This window comes from Malaya genurostris, chromosome 2 (genome assembly GCF_030247185.1).
Source record: "Malaya genurostris strain Urasoe2022 chromosome 2, Malgen_1.1, whole genome shotgun sequence".
In the NCBI taxonomy this organism is placed as follows: domain Eukaryota; kingdom Metazoa; phylum Arthropoda; class Insecta; order Diptera; family Culicidae; genus Malaya; species Malaya genurostris.
Window position 1 is genome coordinate 185,590,871 of NC_080571.1, and position 18,733 is coordinate 185,609,603.

The following is an 18,733-nucleotide window of genomic DNA, read 5'->3' on the forward strand; positions in this document are numbered from 1 at the left end:
TTGAAGGGGATGCTTCACTATTGTTGGTGACTGTCACAGGTGTACAGGTGTATCACATGGCTTACCGTAGTGAACAGTTTTTTTGGCAATATTGACATGTGGCTATCTGATTGTCATAGGTAACAAGTGATTTGCACGGAATTCTTGTATCTTGACCGAATGTCACATAAGAAGGTATAGGCCTCCTCAAGCGCATGCGTAACAAACGTACGCCATTTAGAATACCGGGGAAAAAATTTTCCACTTTTATTTTTCGATAGAGAGAATCACTCCGTATTGGGACATAGTTTTGCGAATGTAAGGATCGATGACGCTTGAGGGAAGATCATGCACATGCACTTCTATAGCACAATCTTCTATGTATACTGGAATGTTGTACTTGATATTTCCATGCTCTACATAGTGCACATTATTATTGTCTTAAGCGAATTTAATTGCATCTAACTCTACAGGGTCCGGCACTCGAAGTGTAATCAATTAAAAAGGCCATAGATTCAGTTTGGAAAATTACTTTTACTTAATTCAAAGTACAAAATGTGTAAAAATAATACAAAATTCAGAATCAATTCACTTTTGCTCGATATGACCACCTTTTGCCTTGACTTGATGACTTGAGAGAGCGAAGGAGTTACTTCGTTTTGCCGAAAGCGGTCAATTTCCGAACATTGTATTTTCTGACGAGAAAATTTTTCCAATTGAGCAATTCGTAAACTCTCAAAACGATAGGGTTTTCTTGACCGACCGTTCATACGAGAATTTAAGTCATCGATTGGCCACCAGGAGGCAGCACCCGCAACAGATAATGGTTTGGGCCGCTGTAACCGCAGATGGGCGCTCTCCAATCGTTTTCATCGAGCCTGGCGTCAAGGTAAATGCGACATATTATCGGGAAAGTATTCTGGAGGTTGCTTTGAAGCCGTGGGCAGACAAACATTTCGGTGGCAGACCATGGACGTTTCAGCAGGACTCGGCACCGTCTCACAAAGCTCGAGTGAACCAAGAATGGCTGAAAAACAACGTTCCGAACTTCATCACGTCCATACAATGGCTCTCGAATTCACCAGATGCGAATCCAATGGATTATTCTCTTTGGGCCATTTTGGAGAGCAAAGTCCGAACTAAAAGATACACCAGTCTCGAGGCGCTGAAAAAAGTTATTGTCCGCGAGTGGGCCAAAATACCTGCAAGTCACATTCGGCCAAACGAAGCAACTCCTTCGCTCTCTCAAGTCATCAAGTCCAGGCAAAAGGTGGTCATATCGAGCAAAAGTGAATTGATTCTGAATTTTGTATTATTTTTACACATTTTGTACTTTGAATTAAGTAAAAGTGATTTTCCAAACTGAATTTATGGCCTTTTCAATTGGTTACACTTCGAGTGCCGAACCCTGTATATAGAACTGGATATAAACAACATTATTGGTCTTATTGCATTGAAGTAAATGCACACGTTTAATGTCAAGATTGCTCCACGTTAAATCTCAAGTTTGCTTCTTAAGCAAACCTTCAAGTACTCGTATCGAAGGTCGAGTTTTGCACTGTCTGAAGTCAACAACAATTGTATTCTTTCGTGTCGGCGGTAGCTTTTGTTCGTTTAGTTCACTCATTTCGAGGTCGTTCTATTGTTCACTACACAATACTGTACTTGGTTTCTTCTGTCCCGAACGTAAGCGGTTTTGTTTTATCGACTGACTTGGATGAGATGAGAAAGTGAACTGAATATAACAATCTTGAATACGGGAGAAATGACAGGAATTCCTGCACCACCAGCAAGACCAAGTGCGCTGCACTTATCCCTTTGCTCGACATCGCTACGGTTGGACTGCACGTGGAAGGTGATCCTTGAATCCCACGGTAGTGATAATCTTCCTATCGTGATTTCAATCGCCTACCATCGGAGAAAATCAATGTTTCGTATGACCTCACACGAAATATTGATTGGAAATGCTATGCAAATTCGATATCTGAGAAACTAGAAACAGAAGAACTTCCTCCGGAGGAAGAGTACACGTTTTTAGCTGGCTTGATTCTCGACACCGCCACTCAAGCTCAGACGAAACGTGTACCCGGCACGAAAACTAACATCCGTCCTCCAAACCCGTGGTGGTATAAAGAGGGCTCAGAACTAAACGTGGAGAGAGCTTCATAATTTATAGAGTTTAGGAAAAACGGAACACCTGATAATTTTAGAAACTACGCGACATTAAACGCTAAAATAAAAACCTTGATTAAAGCGAAGAGAAGCGGTTATTTGCGTCGAATCGTTGACGGATTATCGAGAGAAACATCAAAGAGCACTCTTTGGAACACAGCCCGACAAATGCGCGAAAAAAACACCACAAACGAAAGCGAGGAATATTCTAACCGCTGGATATTCCGGAACAGGCGATCATGCGCGTCGCCTCATCAAATAAAAACGAAAAACCTTTTTCGATGGTGGAGTTCTCACTTGCGCTTATATCGTGTAACAATAAAGCCCTGGGGTTAGACAAAATCAAATTCAACTTGTTAAAAAATTTGCCTGACTCTGCCAAAAAGCGCTTATAGAATTTATTCAATTCAATATGCTTCTTGAGGATAATATTGTCCCACATGACTGGAGACAAGTAAGAGTTATCGCCATTCAAAAACCAGGGAAACCAGCCTCCGATCACAATTTGGATCGGCCGATTGCTATGCTTTCCTGTATCCGCAAGTTGTTCGAAAAATAAGAATCTTTTCCGTCTAAACAATTGGTTCGAAACTAATGGCTTGCTTTCTGTTACACAATTTGGCAAAGGAACGAACGATTGTCTTGCGTTGCTCTCAACCGAAATTCAAATGGCATTTACTCGTAAAGAACAAATGGCAGCAGTTTTTTAGAAAATAAGGGGACTTTTGACTCAGTTTTCATAAACAGCCTATCTGAGAAGTTGCATCAGCATGGTCTTTCACTAATTCTGAATAATTTTTAGTATAATCTGTTGTCCTAGAAATACATGTATTTCGCGCATGGTGATTTGTCGACAACACGATTCAGTTACATGGGTTCTCGTCAGGGCTCATGTTTAAGCCCCCTTTTATACAATTTTTACGTAAACAACACTGATGAATGTATCAACACATCTTGCACGCTAAGACAATTTGCCGACGACATCGTTGTGTCTATTCTAGGACTCAAAGCTGCCAATCTCCAAGGACCATTGCAAGATACCCTCGACAACTTGTCGACATGGGCTCTTCAAATGAGTATCGAGTTCTCTACGGAGAAAACTGAGCTGGTTGTATTTTCAAGGAAGCGATAACCAGCACAACTGCAGCTTCAACATTCAAATATCTTGGGGTCTGGTTCGACTCTGAAGGCACCTGGGATATCATCTTAGATATCTGAAACAGAAATGCCTGCAGAGAATCAACTTTCTTCGTACAATAATCGGAACTTGGTGGGATGCGCACCAAAGAGATCTGAGCAGGCTGTACCAAACAACGATATTGTCCGTAATGGAATATGGATGCTTCTGCTTCCCGTCCACCGCGAACACCCATTTCATTAAACTGGAAAGAATTCAATATCGTCGTTTGCGTATTGCCTTAGGTTGCATGCAGTCGATTCATACGATGAGTCTCGAAGTGCTCGCGGGCGTCTTACCATCGAAAAATCGATTCTGGGATCTCTCATACCGATTGCTAATCCGATGCAATATTTTGAATCAGATGGTGATTGAAAACTTCGAAAGGCTTGTCGAACTCAATTCTCAGAGCCATTTTGTCGTGAATACGACTTACTTTACTATGGGGTGCCTTTTCAAAATTAGCCATATGGAAGAATGGGTAGAACTTAATCATGAATATCTCGACTTGTATTAAGGGCAGCAACATAATTCTTTCACCATTTCATCAAAAATATGATCAGGAATTTAGGATAATATTTTGAACAGTGTGAGATAACCACAAACAACTCAAATATTAGGTTTCCTCAAACTTTGAGAACAACGCGGAAATCTCTTTACTTTTGCTTGGCTTTTTCGAGCAAGGACGACGATTTTGAGGTAGTCAGGCACATATCTTCAACTGACTGCGTACAAAAGGGGAACCGTGGTCGAAAATTGATCATATTCGTCATCTAACACTCGATGTGGATAGACGAATAACCTACTACGACTAATTTCGATTTTGTTTTATTTTTTATTCGCAGTTGTTTACCTACCCAAGCTATGGGTAAAAACCGCCATAGATCCGAGAAGGATCCAAAGGATGCTAAGCGTCTGAAGCCAAGTGATGTACAGGTAAACGACCGTTTGCTGAGTAAAAACCAATATGCTGATCTGCCAGTTGATGTCGAAGAGGAACTGCAGAAGAAGGAAAAAATACCGCCTTTCTACCTGAAGGGCTTCCCACCAACTCTACGCTCGGATTTCAACACACTGATCAGCAAAGGACTACAGGCAACAATCCGTTTATGTACTGAAGGCTACAAAATAACTGTTCCGGCTTTGAACCACTACAAAGGAGTGGAATGCTATCTGAAGCAGACAAAAGCGGAATACTTCACACACGATATTGCCGCCAACAAATCTATGAAGGTTGTACTTCGAGGGCTACCCGACATGATGGAAGCCGAACTAAAGCAGGCACTATCGGAGGCTGGACTAACGCCTTTGATGGTGTTTAAAATGAAGCGACATAATACGGACAAAAAGTTTAGAGATCAACTGTACCTGATTCATCTGGAGAAGGGCTCCATCACCATGAGTCAACTGAAAACGATTAAATCGTTATTTTACATAATCATCGAATGGCAAAAGTATAAACCGGTACATCGGGATGTCACACAGTGCACGAACTGTTTGAACTACGGCCATGGAGCGAGGAATTGCCACATGAAAAGTCGGTGCGGGAAATGTGCCGAACCACACAATACCAACGATTGCCTACTAGATGATATCGCTGTAAAATGTGTGAACTGTGATGGCGACCATCCATCTACTAGCAAATCGTGTCCCAAACGTGCTGAGTTTACAAAAATTCGACAACAGGCGTCCCGTAAACAATCAACGCGCAAGAATGTTCCACAGAAGGATGAAATTAATTTTCCACGGCTCCCACCGAAGAGGGATATTCCGAATCTGCCGCCACTTCCTCGCAGCAATCCAAAAGATTCAGCCGCTGGATCACAAAAACGATTATTTTTCAAGTATTGGCGCCTCTCTAGCTGACGAAATTTCGAACTTGAACACTTCAAATCCTATCGAAAATGTTTATTCTGTCACAAATTCAATTTTTCTACGTCCAGCCACTGAAAATGAAGTTATTGTTATAATTAACGAACTTGATTCCAGCAAATGTAATGGTTATGACAATATTTCTGCAAAGCTTCTGAAAAGTAATCCTCGCTCTTTCTCAACAATTTTAGCTCAAATATTTAACAAAATTTTAACAACTGGTGTTTATCCTGATTGCCTAAAAATAGCCCGTGTAGCACCCATTTTCAAGACCGGAAATAAGTGCGATCCTTGCAACTACCGTCCAATCTCTACTCTATCGATTTTCAATAAAATCTTGGAGAAACTTCTCGTGAACAGAATGCTCGACTTCCTGAATTCTAATAATATTTTATATCGATTCCAATACGGTTTTAGATCTGGATGTAGTACAACAACAGCTATTGCTGAGCTGGTTGATTGTCTCATTGGTGATATTGATTCCAAACAAGTTGTTGGTGCATTGTTCTTGGATCTCCGAAAGGCTTTTGACACATTAGATCACAAAATCCTTTTAGAAAAACTGGATCGATACGGGATTAGAGGGGTGGCAAATGACATAGTCAAAAGCTATTTATCCAACCGAAAACAGTTTGTATCTATTGGTCATTCATCTAGTTCATATCGCTCCATTAGTGTAGGAGTACCTCAAGGTAGCAACATAGGACCATTGTTATTTTTAATTTATATTAACGATATTGAGAATACTGCACTGTTCTATCCGTGCAAGGACGTACAAACATTAATCCCGTTGATTGAGTACAACCTCCGGATCCTATCTAAATATTTCAACGCAAATTTGTTATCTTTGAACTTATTAAAAACGAAATACATGGTGTTTCATTCCCCGAGAAAAAAACTACCAAATCATCCTCATCCATGTCTAGAGACAATTGCAATAGAAAAAGTAAACGATTTCAAATACCTAGGTATACATCTCGATTCAACTCTTTCTTGGGATGTACATATAAAGGCTATCGAAAAAAAATTATCCGCACTATCCGGCGCATTGCGCAAAGTTAGCTATTTTGTTCCAAGGAGGTCTTTATTGAGTTTCTACTTTGCTTGTATTCATTCTCACATTCAGTATCTCATAATCGTTTGGGGTCATGCACCTAAGTCCAGATTGAAAAAAATTCAGATATTGCAAAATAGATGCCTTAAAACTATTTTTAAGTTGCCTCATTTGTATCCCACAGCTTTACTGTATTCCAACACTAGTCATTGCATTTTGCCCATTTTGGCATTAAGAGACATGCAAACAATCATGTTCGTCCATAAGGCGCTATACCAACCAGGGGTTCATAGCAATTCACCTCTATCGGTTATTGCACGGCAGCGAAATAGCAGACAAGCTAATTCACTACTGCGAACTAGAGTATCTACAAATCTCGGTCAAACTCGGATAACGTTCTACGGTCCGACTATCTATAATTCTCTACCTATAAGTCTGAAACAAATCATGAATATTGACTTGTTTAAAACTAAAATGAAACAATATGTAAAATCGAAGATAGTTGATTATATTGTGTAGGTGTATCAGCCGCATGCTGTGGTTTGTATGTTGTATGTCCTGGTTTTTGGATATGTGTGTGTGTGTATTTTTAGTCCCTTTTTTATTTATCGCTTCCGTCAGAGGTATCCTCTGTTGTCGTAATAATGTGCTGTGCTTATTTTCAAGATTTATTATTGTATCCAAGTATTGTTACTCTGTTACTATCATTCTAACCGGTTTTGTATTCAAAAATTTTTTAATTTTATTAATTCATTTTATTAATTCATTTTTTCATTCATTCATTCATTTATTCATTCATATATTCATTCATTTATTCATTCATTTATTCATTCATTTATTCATTCATTTATTCATTCATTAATTCATTCATTTATGCATTCATTTATTCATTCATTTATTCATTCACTTGTTCATTTATGAAATAAATTTCGTTTTACATTACTTTAAACATTCATTTACTTATTCATAAATTTATTTATTAATTCTTTCATTTAACTTATTCATCAAATATAAAAAGAGGAAGAGGTTTTTGTGCCCTTTGAGTAAGTACTGGTTCAACGGTCAGCTCAAGGGGGATTTTTCCTGCTCCAATAGACGGATACATAAATATTATTTTTAGAACAGTTTATTTTTTAACATATTAAGTGCCCCTTAACAGGAATCTTACATTCCACTGGGAGCTCTTGCTTAGTACAAATAGTTAGCCTTCTTCGTTTTATAATAACCTCAGCTTGATAAAATCGCGTTTTTTTTTGTTAGTAGAATTTTTTTTCCCAAGCTGAGGACTGTATGTGTCCGCAACCAGAGGGCTCCTAATGTGAGCTTTTTGGTGCGGGGGAGTGTGGAGGGCAAAAAAAAAAGAATCTTCAAAAATCCCTCCTGGATGGGGCAATAATCAACCACAAGCAAAGGATGACTCTGGTGATTTATTCTCTGCTGAACAACTGATCGTCATTTTTGAAACAATGACAACAAAACTTCGAAACTGCAGAACGCGGTTAGATCAAATCAACGCCTTAGGCAAATTCATCATCGAATATGCAATATAATGAGTTGGTTATAGTAAATTGGAATGTTTGCTCACTCAGGAGCAAAACTGCTGAATTGTCCGACTTTCTTCAAGAGAAGAATGCCGATATTGCTATTTTAACTGAAACTCATCTTAAACCTGAAATTTCTATTTTTATTTCCAATTACAGGATTCACAGGCTCGACAGGACAACTACCAGAGGAGGGGGAGTTGCCATTGCAATTGAACGATCCATTCAGCACAGGCTTCTGTCCGCCTTTAAATTGCAACTTATAGAAGCCATCGGAATTGAGATTACAACGACGATGGGACCCATCATCATCATTGCAGCGTACTGCCCCAAACAAACAAATCTTCGAGCTGGTACGTGTGCATTATTGAAGCGAGATTTGGCTATGCTCACTCGACGACAGAACAAATTCATCATTGCTGGGGACCTGAACGCACGGCATGAGCTGTGGGGAAACAAAAGACAGAATCGAAACGGATTCGTACTTGCCGAAGATTACGAAGCTGGACAGTACAACATCCTCGCTCCGGATCAACCAACGCGACTTTCCAGATCGGGAGTTCATTCCATTTTGGATATATTCATCAGCAACATCGCCATAGACAGCTCTCCGGTTGTCTTCAACGAGCTATCTTCCGACCACTTTCCAGTAATATTGAAGTTGGGATCTTCACCAGAAACAGTGCCTATTCAACCTCGGAGGAACTATTATCGCACCGATTGGGTCCAATTTCAACATATCGCCGACCAACATATTAATATCGATCTGCCACTTGATTCCCCGATAGAAATCGATGCGGCCCTATCTTCCTTCCAGCATTCAATCACAGTCGCTCGTTATAGGACGGTTCCAGTACAACATATGCCGAGTTCCTCTCTTCAAATCGACAGTGTCACCAAGAAACTCATCCGACTTCGAAATATTTACCGGAGGCAGTATCAACGAACTGGCATCCTAGATAGGAAGACTTCTTATAACAACTTAACTAGGATAATCCAGGAAAGGATATCTGAGCTTCGCAACAGGAACTTCCAGGAAAAGCTTCGAGAAATTCTCCCACATTCGACGCCATTCTGGTCCTTAACGAAGGTGCTTAAGAAAAAAACCGAAGCCTATTCCTCCTCTGCTGCCACCCCAGGACGCAGCTGAAGGAATACCTTTAATCACACCAGTAGAGAAGGCAAATGCGCTAGGCCAGCAGTTTGTGTGTTCTCACAATTTAGGACTCAACATTGTTAGTCCACATGAAAGAGCCGTTGCTGATAGCGTAGCTGAGGTTGACCAATCAGACAGCTTGGTTCCTGAGGAAAGTAGAGTCACTGCGAATGAGCTGATGGCTATTGTAAAAAATCCAAAAATATGAAGGCCCCCGTTTTCGACAACACATTCAACATTGAGCTGAAACATTTGAGTATTCGCTCATTTGTCTTCTTAGCTAAAATTTTTAACAGGTGCTGGGTGCTTGGTTACTTCCCTTCAAAGTGGAAGTTAGCTAAAGTTATCCCAGTTTTGAAACCGGGGAAAGATCCTTCCTTTTCCAAGAGCTATCGGCCCATCAGCTTACTCTCTGCCCTATCCAAGCTGTTTGAAAAGTCAATACAAAGGCGAATTCTTGCTTTCGCAGATGAACAGGATATATTTCTGGAAGAACAGTTTGGGTTCCGGAAAGGAAGATCCACCATCCACCAACTCACAAGGGTTAACAATGTCATCCAGCAAAACAAATCAATGTTCAAAACGACTGCCATGGCAATATTGGATATTGAAAAGGCATTCGATAATGTGTGGCACGATGGACTGGTGTTCAAACTGCATCGGTATAATTTTCCCATGTATCTTATTAAAATTATCAAAAATTATCTTGCAGATAGAGCATTCCAGGTTTCTCTGAATAATGCACTTTCAGAAAGATTTACTATTCCTGCTGGTGTACCCCAGGGAAGTATCCTAGGTCCCATTCTATACAACATTTTCACATCAGACATCCCACCTCTTCCAGGTGGTGGTGTTCTGTCCCAATTTGCTGATGATACTGCCATTCTTTACAAAGGTCGTGTCATTAATGCTCTGAAGAATAAACTACAGACAGGTCTGAACGCTTTAACGGAATATTTTACAAGCTGGAAAATTGTGATCAATGCAGCAAAAACTCAGGTCATCTTGTTTCCACATTCAAGATCTCCAAAACTTGTTCCATCAGACGAATGCAGAATACGATTCGGTGATGAGGTCATTCAATGGTCCGATGAAGTTATCTATCTAGGACTCACCTTTGACAGACATCTGATATTCAGGTCACATGTTGACAAAATCGTTCAAAAATGCAGCATACTCATTAGGTCTCTGTATCCGCTGATTTGTAGAACATCTAAACTTTGCCTGAAGAATCAGATGGCTGTCTATAAACAAATCATCTACCCCGCAATTGAATACGCAGTCCCTGTTTGGCGGGGTTGTGCACGAACACACAAACTTAGGCTTCAGTGCATTCAAAGTAAGATCTTAAAGATGATTCTAAATCTACCCCCTTGGACAAGGACTAGTGAAGTACATGAGATGGCCTCACTGGATATACTGGAACAAAAATTCGAACAATACTGCACGAAATTTGAAGAGAGGTGCTCAATCTCTGAACTACAAATAATTGAAAATTTGTACGTATTAGGTTAGGGATAGTTATAAGTAGGTAGATATTTTATTAATAATTAAAATAAATATTATGATTAAACATTAGTATGTAAAACAAGAGTAACTAAAACACCTATTATTAATAACGAATCGTATGAACAACAAAGATGAAAGGCCAAAGGGTCAAAACACTTGTACTGTAAAATGTTGATGTAATACACAAAAATAAGATTAATAAACAGATATTTATGCAAAAAAAAATGCGAGAATTGATCATTTCTTCTTGTGCATTGGATGCAAGCAGACGTCGTGGGACCTGCAGCTTCGGAGAGTGCACCTTCTGCGTGGTTTAAAACCTCAAACGCTCAGGTCGCAACTCTCATTTGAACTTCTGTCGTCAGGTGGAGCAGTCGTCAATGAAAGCAGACTTTTTGCGTGGTATAAGGCCTCAAACGCTTAGGTCGTGCTTTCATTTAGACTTCAATCGTCGGGAGCAGCGGTCGTCAATAATGAGAGCAGACCTTTTGCGTGGTGCCAAACCTCAAACGCTCAGGTCGTGCTCTCATTTGGACTTCAGTCGTCAGGTGGAGCAGTCGTCAATGAAAGCAGACCTTTTGCGTGGTATAAAGCCTCAAACGCTTAGGTCGTGCTTTCATTTGGACTTCAATCGTCGGAAGCGCAGCGGTCGTCAATAATGAGAGCAGTTCTCATTTGCTTTTCGCTGCGTGCTAAAACTGGATTCTGGAACAACTATATTCCGGAACTGATTTCAGTTTCGAAATTATAGTTTTAGAATTGCAACTGATCTCTGAGTCTGTTCTTGGTTCTAAATTTATTTCTGGAACTCAGGTCCATTTCCTTATTCTAGAATTCTTCTATTCGGTTCTTTTTAGAACCATAATACTCTCAAAAAATTATGCGAAATTTTGCTTTACTCTATACAACCCATTTGATGGTCGTGGCAAAAATCATCTTCAAGTTTCAGAGCTTAGTTCCGGAATATGGGTTTAGAATTCAGAGCCTGTGTGCTGAACTGGATTCTGGAAAAAGATTCCGGGACTGATTTCAGTTTCGAAATTGTAGTTCTAGAACTAAAATCCAACTGAATTCTGAGTCTGTTCTAAGTTCTGAATTTAGTTCTTGAACTCTGGCCCAGTTTCTAATTCCAGAATTCTTGCAATAGGTTATTTTTGTCATGAATACGACTTACTTTACTATGAGGCGCCTTTAAAATTAGCCACATGGAAGAATGGACAGATCTTAATCGTGAAACGTGACTTGTATTAATGGCAGTAACATAATTCTTTCTCTATTCCATAAAAAATATGATCAGGAATTTAGGATAATATTTGAGATAACCACAAACAAATAAAAAATTATGTTTTCTGAAAATTTTAAAACAACGCGGAAAACTACTTTTTCTTGGGTTTTTCGCGCAGGGACGACGATTTTGAGGTTGTCAGGCACATTTCTTCAACTGAACGTTATAAAAGGGGAACCGTGGTCAAAAATCGATCATTTCTTCTTGTGCGTTGGATGAAAGCAGACATCGGGACGAGAAGACGCATTCAAACAGCGGTATCGGAGAGCGCACCATCTGCGTGGTTAAAAACCTCAAACGCTCAGGTCGTAGTTCTCATTTGCCTTCTGGTCGTCAAGGCGAGAAGACGCATTAAACCAGGGCTGACATTATGCATCTCGAATCGAGTTGCTCGAAACGATTATTTTTGAAGTCGATTCGACTGAACTGAGGCATGACGTATCGCTTTCGACCTCGTGATCGAGATCCTAACTATGTGGTACTAGATTTCGACTGACGCTGCTCGAACTGTCATAATCAGAGATGCCATTTATACAGATTCATCTGTATTATACAGATTTCTACATGCGCATACAGGTTTAATACAGAGTACAAATTTCTTACAGATTTCTTGAATTTAATACAGATTTATACAGATTTCACCAAAAGTATTGAGGAAAAAATTGAACTATCTATTAGTATTTTAGCTATCTATTAGTATTTTATTGCAATGACGAGATAAACGTTTAGGAATCAACGTACAGATCACTTTTTAAAATATATATTTTTTGTGCAGATATTTAATGAAGAACACTGAAATCCATTTATATTAAAATTTGTAACTAAATTGAACTTTAAAGTTAGACAAGTCTTGGCATCATGAAACATTATTGCCAGACTGACAGTTGTATTACCTGACTCGACGTTGCATATTGGGGTTTGGAAATCCATGTCAACTTATGAAGTGAACATTTTCAAATTAGACAAGTATATGGCACCATAATTCAATTGTTGTTGATAGAAAAAAACTATAAAATTTCTTCGATGAATATAATATAAGATATGAAATTTACTCTACCACTCTATAACCATAATCTATTGGAATAACAACTTTTAACATAATCGTATTGTAGAAATTTCATTTTATTAGCGAATACAGATAAATACAGATATTTTATACGAATCAATACAGATTTTCTATGAAAATATCTGGCATTTCTGGTCATAACATACATCGGTAAACAAACCCATATACATTGCAATCATTGAAAAAATTTAACTGAATTATTGTTCGAGTATTTTCGATTTCATTTATTCAGTTCAAGTACTGAAAAGAAGCAAACTGTTTGTAATACTGCGGTTTTAAGTTGCCGCACGAAATTAACATGAACACATTTCTGAAATTTAAATCAAGAAGCAGATTCGTTTCCACTCCATTTGAAAACGTAAAGAATTTTTTCAAGCGTGTTCTTGTACACAATTTATCGATGAACTTTTGAAAATATAATAAAAAAAATTCTGTATTTTTCATGTATTGTTTCAAGTCTAATACAATTTACGTCATCCATATGTGTAGTTTTAATCAAAGGCTTTCAGGTTTTGCAGCTTTCTTTGTAGTATTTTATCATATATTTAGGAGATATTGCTTTAGCTAATATACCAGGAGCAACCCATTCTTTGTAGTCTTCATAATCTATTTAGGTACTATTGAAGAGTCAAATACACGCTAATAGCACGAGATTGTGATGCTTTTGGCATATTCTAAATACTTTCAAGGTGTTTGGACAAATTTTTCAATTTACTTGAGTTAGATATATGGGTAAAAACATTATTTGCTCATTGTTATCGAGCGAATAAGCTTTTTCCTACAATCCGTATGCGACGTTTTCATTCCACAGGATTCAGAAATTTTATTACAAACTACAGTTACTGGGCATAGGTTAGTTTCGACTTACTTTTGTTATTTTAAGTAAACACCACGCAGCTTTCAATTAATATGCTTTCTAAACAGTTCGACTTGTACATAATATGCCAAAACACAAAAAATATATAACGATATACAAAACAATGCATTAAAATAAAGATTATCAATAATAATTAATAATACTTCTTCGAGTGAAGTCGAACGAAGCTCGATGATCGATTTCGAATCGAGAACCATAATACGAAACATGGTCGATTCGATAAAATTTCAGTCGAATCGAGATATATAATATAACCCCAGTTTCGCATCATTTGGCACTGCGTACGGATGTGTCGGTTTGTACGCAAAGCTAGTTTCAATTCAAGCAAAAACGATTGCATCAGCTGCTGGTGCTTTGCGAAAAGTGGACAACATTATATAAAATCAGCCATTCTAATGGCTCTGAATGTTATCCAAAGAACTATTAAGATTACTTCTTTGAAATTCGAAGGTAGAAATCATCAGTTTAGTGAACATCCATAATAATTTGATTTGCTTCGTGCACTTTTCGCTGTGCGAAAATCGTTCGAGAAAAATGTTCCGAACTGTGCTAAATATCGTAGAGAATTCCACAATTTGGTCCAAAGTCAGAAATGAATCCTGTACAGCATTTTGATAGTTTCTTTCAATGAAATATGCGAATCCGAAATAAGATAATCGACGTCAAAAATCGTTGAAAATTTTAATAGTGAAAAGGGGGAAAGTTCGCAATTCACACAATCGATCAACTATCAATTCGAAATCGAAAGTGTAATAAAATCGTGTCAGTTCTATTCGTATTCACGACATCCAGTTATGACTCTGACATTACACACCCGTACTTTTATGTCATTGTATTTTGATTACATGGCTCAGAATATTAATCCTTCTTCGTTTGTTTCCAACCGTGCTCATTGCTTGGATACCTCTGATTCTACTGTGTTTTTCGACACATCCATGAGAGAAGAGATTCGTCGAATTCCGGATCACATACGCCGTCAAGTGGCCCCCAATATCTTTCATAATAAATTTAGAACAGTCAACTGTGAAAAGGTGTTTTACACTGACGGATCAAATATCAACAGGTCCACAGGCTTCGGCATCTTCAATCCGAACATCATCGCTTCATACAAACTCAGTGATCCGGCTTCAGTTTACGTCGCAGAATTAGCTGCTTTTCAGTACACATTCGAGATCATTGAAACCTTGCCCAAAGACCATTACTTCATTGTCACGGATAGTCTAAGTTCAATAGAAGCTCTTCGGGCAATGAAGCCAGGAAACTATCTCCCATATTTCCTGGGTAGAATACGGGAACACTTGTGAACTTTATCGGAACGGTCTCATTCAATATCGTTAGTCTGGGTCTCTTCGCATTGTTCCATTCCTGGAAATGAAAAGGCCGACTCATTGGCTAAGGTGGGCGCATTAGAAGGTGATATTTATGAAATACCAATCTGCTCCAATGAATTTTTCAGTATCTCTCGTCAGAAAACTCTCGAAAGATGGCAAACTTGATGGAGCAATGGCGAACTGGGACGATGGCTACATTCCATTATCCCTAGGGTATCGACGAAACCTCGGTTCAGGGGGATGAACGTGAGTCGCTATTTCATTCGTGTTATGTCGCGGCTCATGTCAAACACTACACTTTCAACGCACTTCTCCGGCGGGTTGGGCTCGCGAGGAGCGGTCTCTGCACCTGTGGCGACGGCTATCAGGACATCGAGCATGTCTTGTGGTCATGCGTAGAATATAGCGACCACGGTCAAAGCTACTGTAATTCCTTAGGGTCCGAGGTAGACCGCCTGAGGTTCCGGTTCGGGATGTGTTGGCGAGTCAGGATAGTTTAGATATGTTTCTCATATACCAGTACCCTAAACATATTGATATACAAGTGTTATGTGTTATTCCTAGCTCAGAAAGTATAATCTCCTCCTACAGGTTCGACACTAAAATCCGCCCGATTCTCTCGATCTCCGTCCCTGTCCACCATCTTCATTGGAACTAACAAGATCTTTTTTTGTCACTAACTTTTTCGTACTCCCTTCCCTGTCTCTTCACCATCTCGATGGCTAATTAGATCTCTGTCGTTTTCAGACATTTTATTCCCACGTCCCCTTTTTACCCAGTTTCAATAATATTTACTTTCTTTTTCATTCTCTTCCGTAACATCACCATCACCGCCCACGGAAGACCGCTTCAGTTGAAAAATCAGCATGCAGGCCACCCACCGGGCTTTCGTAGCCCGAATGATGCGGCCAGCATAGATATTTACCAACGCCATCTGAAAAACTCGTGCAATATTCAATTCATCGACCACTGCCGATCGCCAGCTGAAAGCTGGATTTTCGAGAATCTGAGATGACATTCCAATGATACTATTCTAGTTTTAAGTTAGTCGTTAATTAAGATTAGAAAATAACCTTGGTATCTTAGAGCTTAAGCAGTGTGCCTAAAAATGTATTGGAATATTGAATAAAAAATAAAAACGACCATAAATTTACAGAACATACCTGAAAATAAAAACAAACGATACAAATGCCACGCCTAAGTCTTCTAGGGCACTTATTTCGATTGTAAAATTAAAAAAGGCGGGTGGGTAATGTCAGCGACATAACTGGATGTCGTGAATACAAAAAACTGGCACGCTCCTATCACTTTTCCGAATATCAGTCAGTTGATTGATTGTATGAATTGTGCAAGCTTTCCCCTTTTTCACTAATAGAGTTTGAAGCGATGCACCTACATTAAAGTACAGATTAGTTACATTCTACAACTAGATATTCGAAACTTGAAACAATTTTTTTTTAATTTGCTAATATAGGTACGACAAATTTGTAGTTTATTTTTATTGAAGCTATGAATTTCGAAGATATCTGATTCTTCACGAAATTTCAGTACGAGCCAATTGCAATGTCTTGGTCTGAAATGTATCGACGATCTTCGGTATGCTAGAGAAATTTTAATAATAATAATAATAATAAAAATAAAAATAAAAATAATAATAATAATAATAATAATAATAATAATAATAATAATAATAATAATATTAATAATAATAATAATAATAATAATAATAATAATAATAATAATAATAATAATAATAATAATAATAATAATAATAATAATAATAATAATAATAATAATAATAATAATAATAATAATAATAATAATAATAAAAATAATAATAATAATAACAATAATAATAATAATAATAATAATAATAATAATAATACAGATTAATCTGTACATATGGCAAACTTGTTTCGCATGGCATTCCAATATTGTACTATTGAAAAACTTCAATGTTGTTGCAATACACGTTGAAGTTGAAAATTTTCGATTCTATTGATAGTTAGATTATATAAATCCTTCCACAGATCACTGAGCTATGAGCTTTCAAAATACGAGAAAGGCAAACGCGCCTTATGAATTATCCTCTTTGAAAAATGTTTATACCAAACATTTCAGAACAGTTTAATTTTGAACTATTTGAGATTATGTCACACAACATTATATCAAGAATTATGTTGATTCGTTAGATACAACAAGAGATATTCACGGTCAAAAACTTATCACTCACTCAGGGGGTAAATTTTGAAAAGGCACCCCATAGTAAAGTAAGTCGTATTCACGACAAAACGTGCTTAATCCACCTAGCAGTAAGATGATACCTTTTTTATCATCCGCATGTGTTTTCTGCATGAATATTCTTCGGTGTTTTGGTTCTCATGACATTATTGTAATGACCATATCAAGCGGCAATTTAAAGTTTTATTCACTCGTTACCCTGTAATGTCGAAACTTCAAATCGAATCGAATTTGCATCTAAACGTGTAATAATCGATTGAACATTCCATGAGATGTCGAAATAAGTTCCATTTTAGAGTTTTTCGTGTCATTATTTACGGTACTACCAGAACCGGTATTCAGGAACCAGCATAACCGAAAACGATTCGAATGGCCATGAATTAATATGACGAATAACTTGCAATAGATTTGAGCCAACTTTTAAGCTTTTTTGATTTGACATCTTCTATATCGATATGAATTGTAAAAACTAATCACCCTGTAATTCCAGAAACGGATCAATTTTCAATAATTTAATGATGGACCATAAATCCTTTAATTTGAATTTTTTGAAATTCGATTTGGCCTTTTTTGAGAAAATGATTGAACTGTGAGAAACGATTCGATACTGGAACCGGAATTCTAAAATCGGTGTAACCGAAGTCAGTTAAATCCACCTCAAGAGCTGTATAGTTTACATTTGATTCAAACTGTTTGAAAATCAGTGTAGACATCTTTGAGAAATCGTAGTGCGTTTTAATTTTTGGGTACATTCCGAATCGAAAACTGAATACCGCAAAAACTGAAATAAATTTATTGGTTATCGTCTATCCAAATCTGCAAACCCGATAAACTTAATTATTTTATGTGAAATAGACATTCTTATACTAATTACCCTGTATCTCCTGAATCGGCGGTCGGATATGACTAAAACACAAGATGTTTTATAGGATCTTAATCAGGAATCAGAACAAATTGGCTCAAATGGCACGTTCCCCTTGATAAAGACCTTTCATTGGAATCTTAGATGGGTTCAGCCATCTGCGAGAAAAATGAGTTACAATTTCGTTTTGCATATCATCCTGTAGTTCCGGAACGCCTAACTTCTAATGAAAACAATTCACTAATATGTGGATCGGCCACGTCATCTCCTTTTAATGACACTTACACTAGCGTAACAGGTAGCCATCTACCTACCAGTATCCCTTCAATGCCATTCGCTTCTTTAAACGACATCGATTGAGGCGATATAAATAAAATGATCTACCTACAAGATCAACTGTTTCAAATGATCATGCGAATGAATTCGACTTAATCACTTTTTGAAGCATTTTAAGTTTGATAACTTCTTACAGCTATAGTCCTGGGGTGTCCTTCGCGGTATCAAGAATACTTCTCCACATAACTCGGTCCATGGCTGCTCGTCTCCAGCCACTCAAGACACGGATGCTTCGGAGATCTTCCTCCACTTTATCGATCCATCTTGCTCGCTGT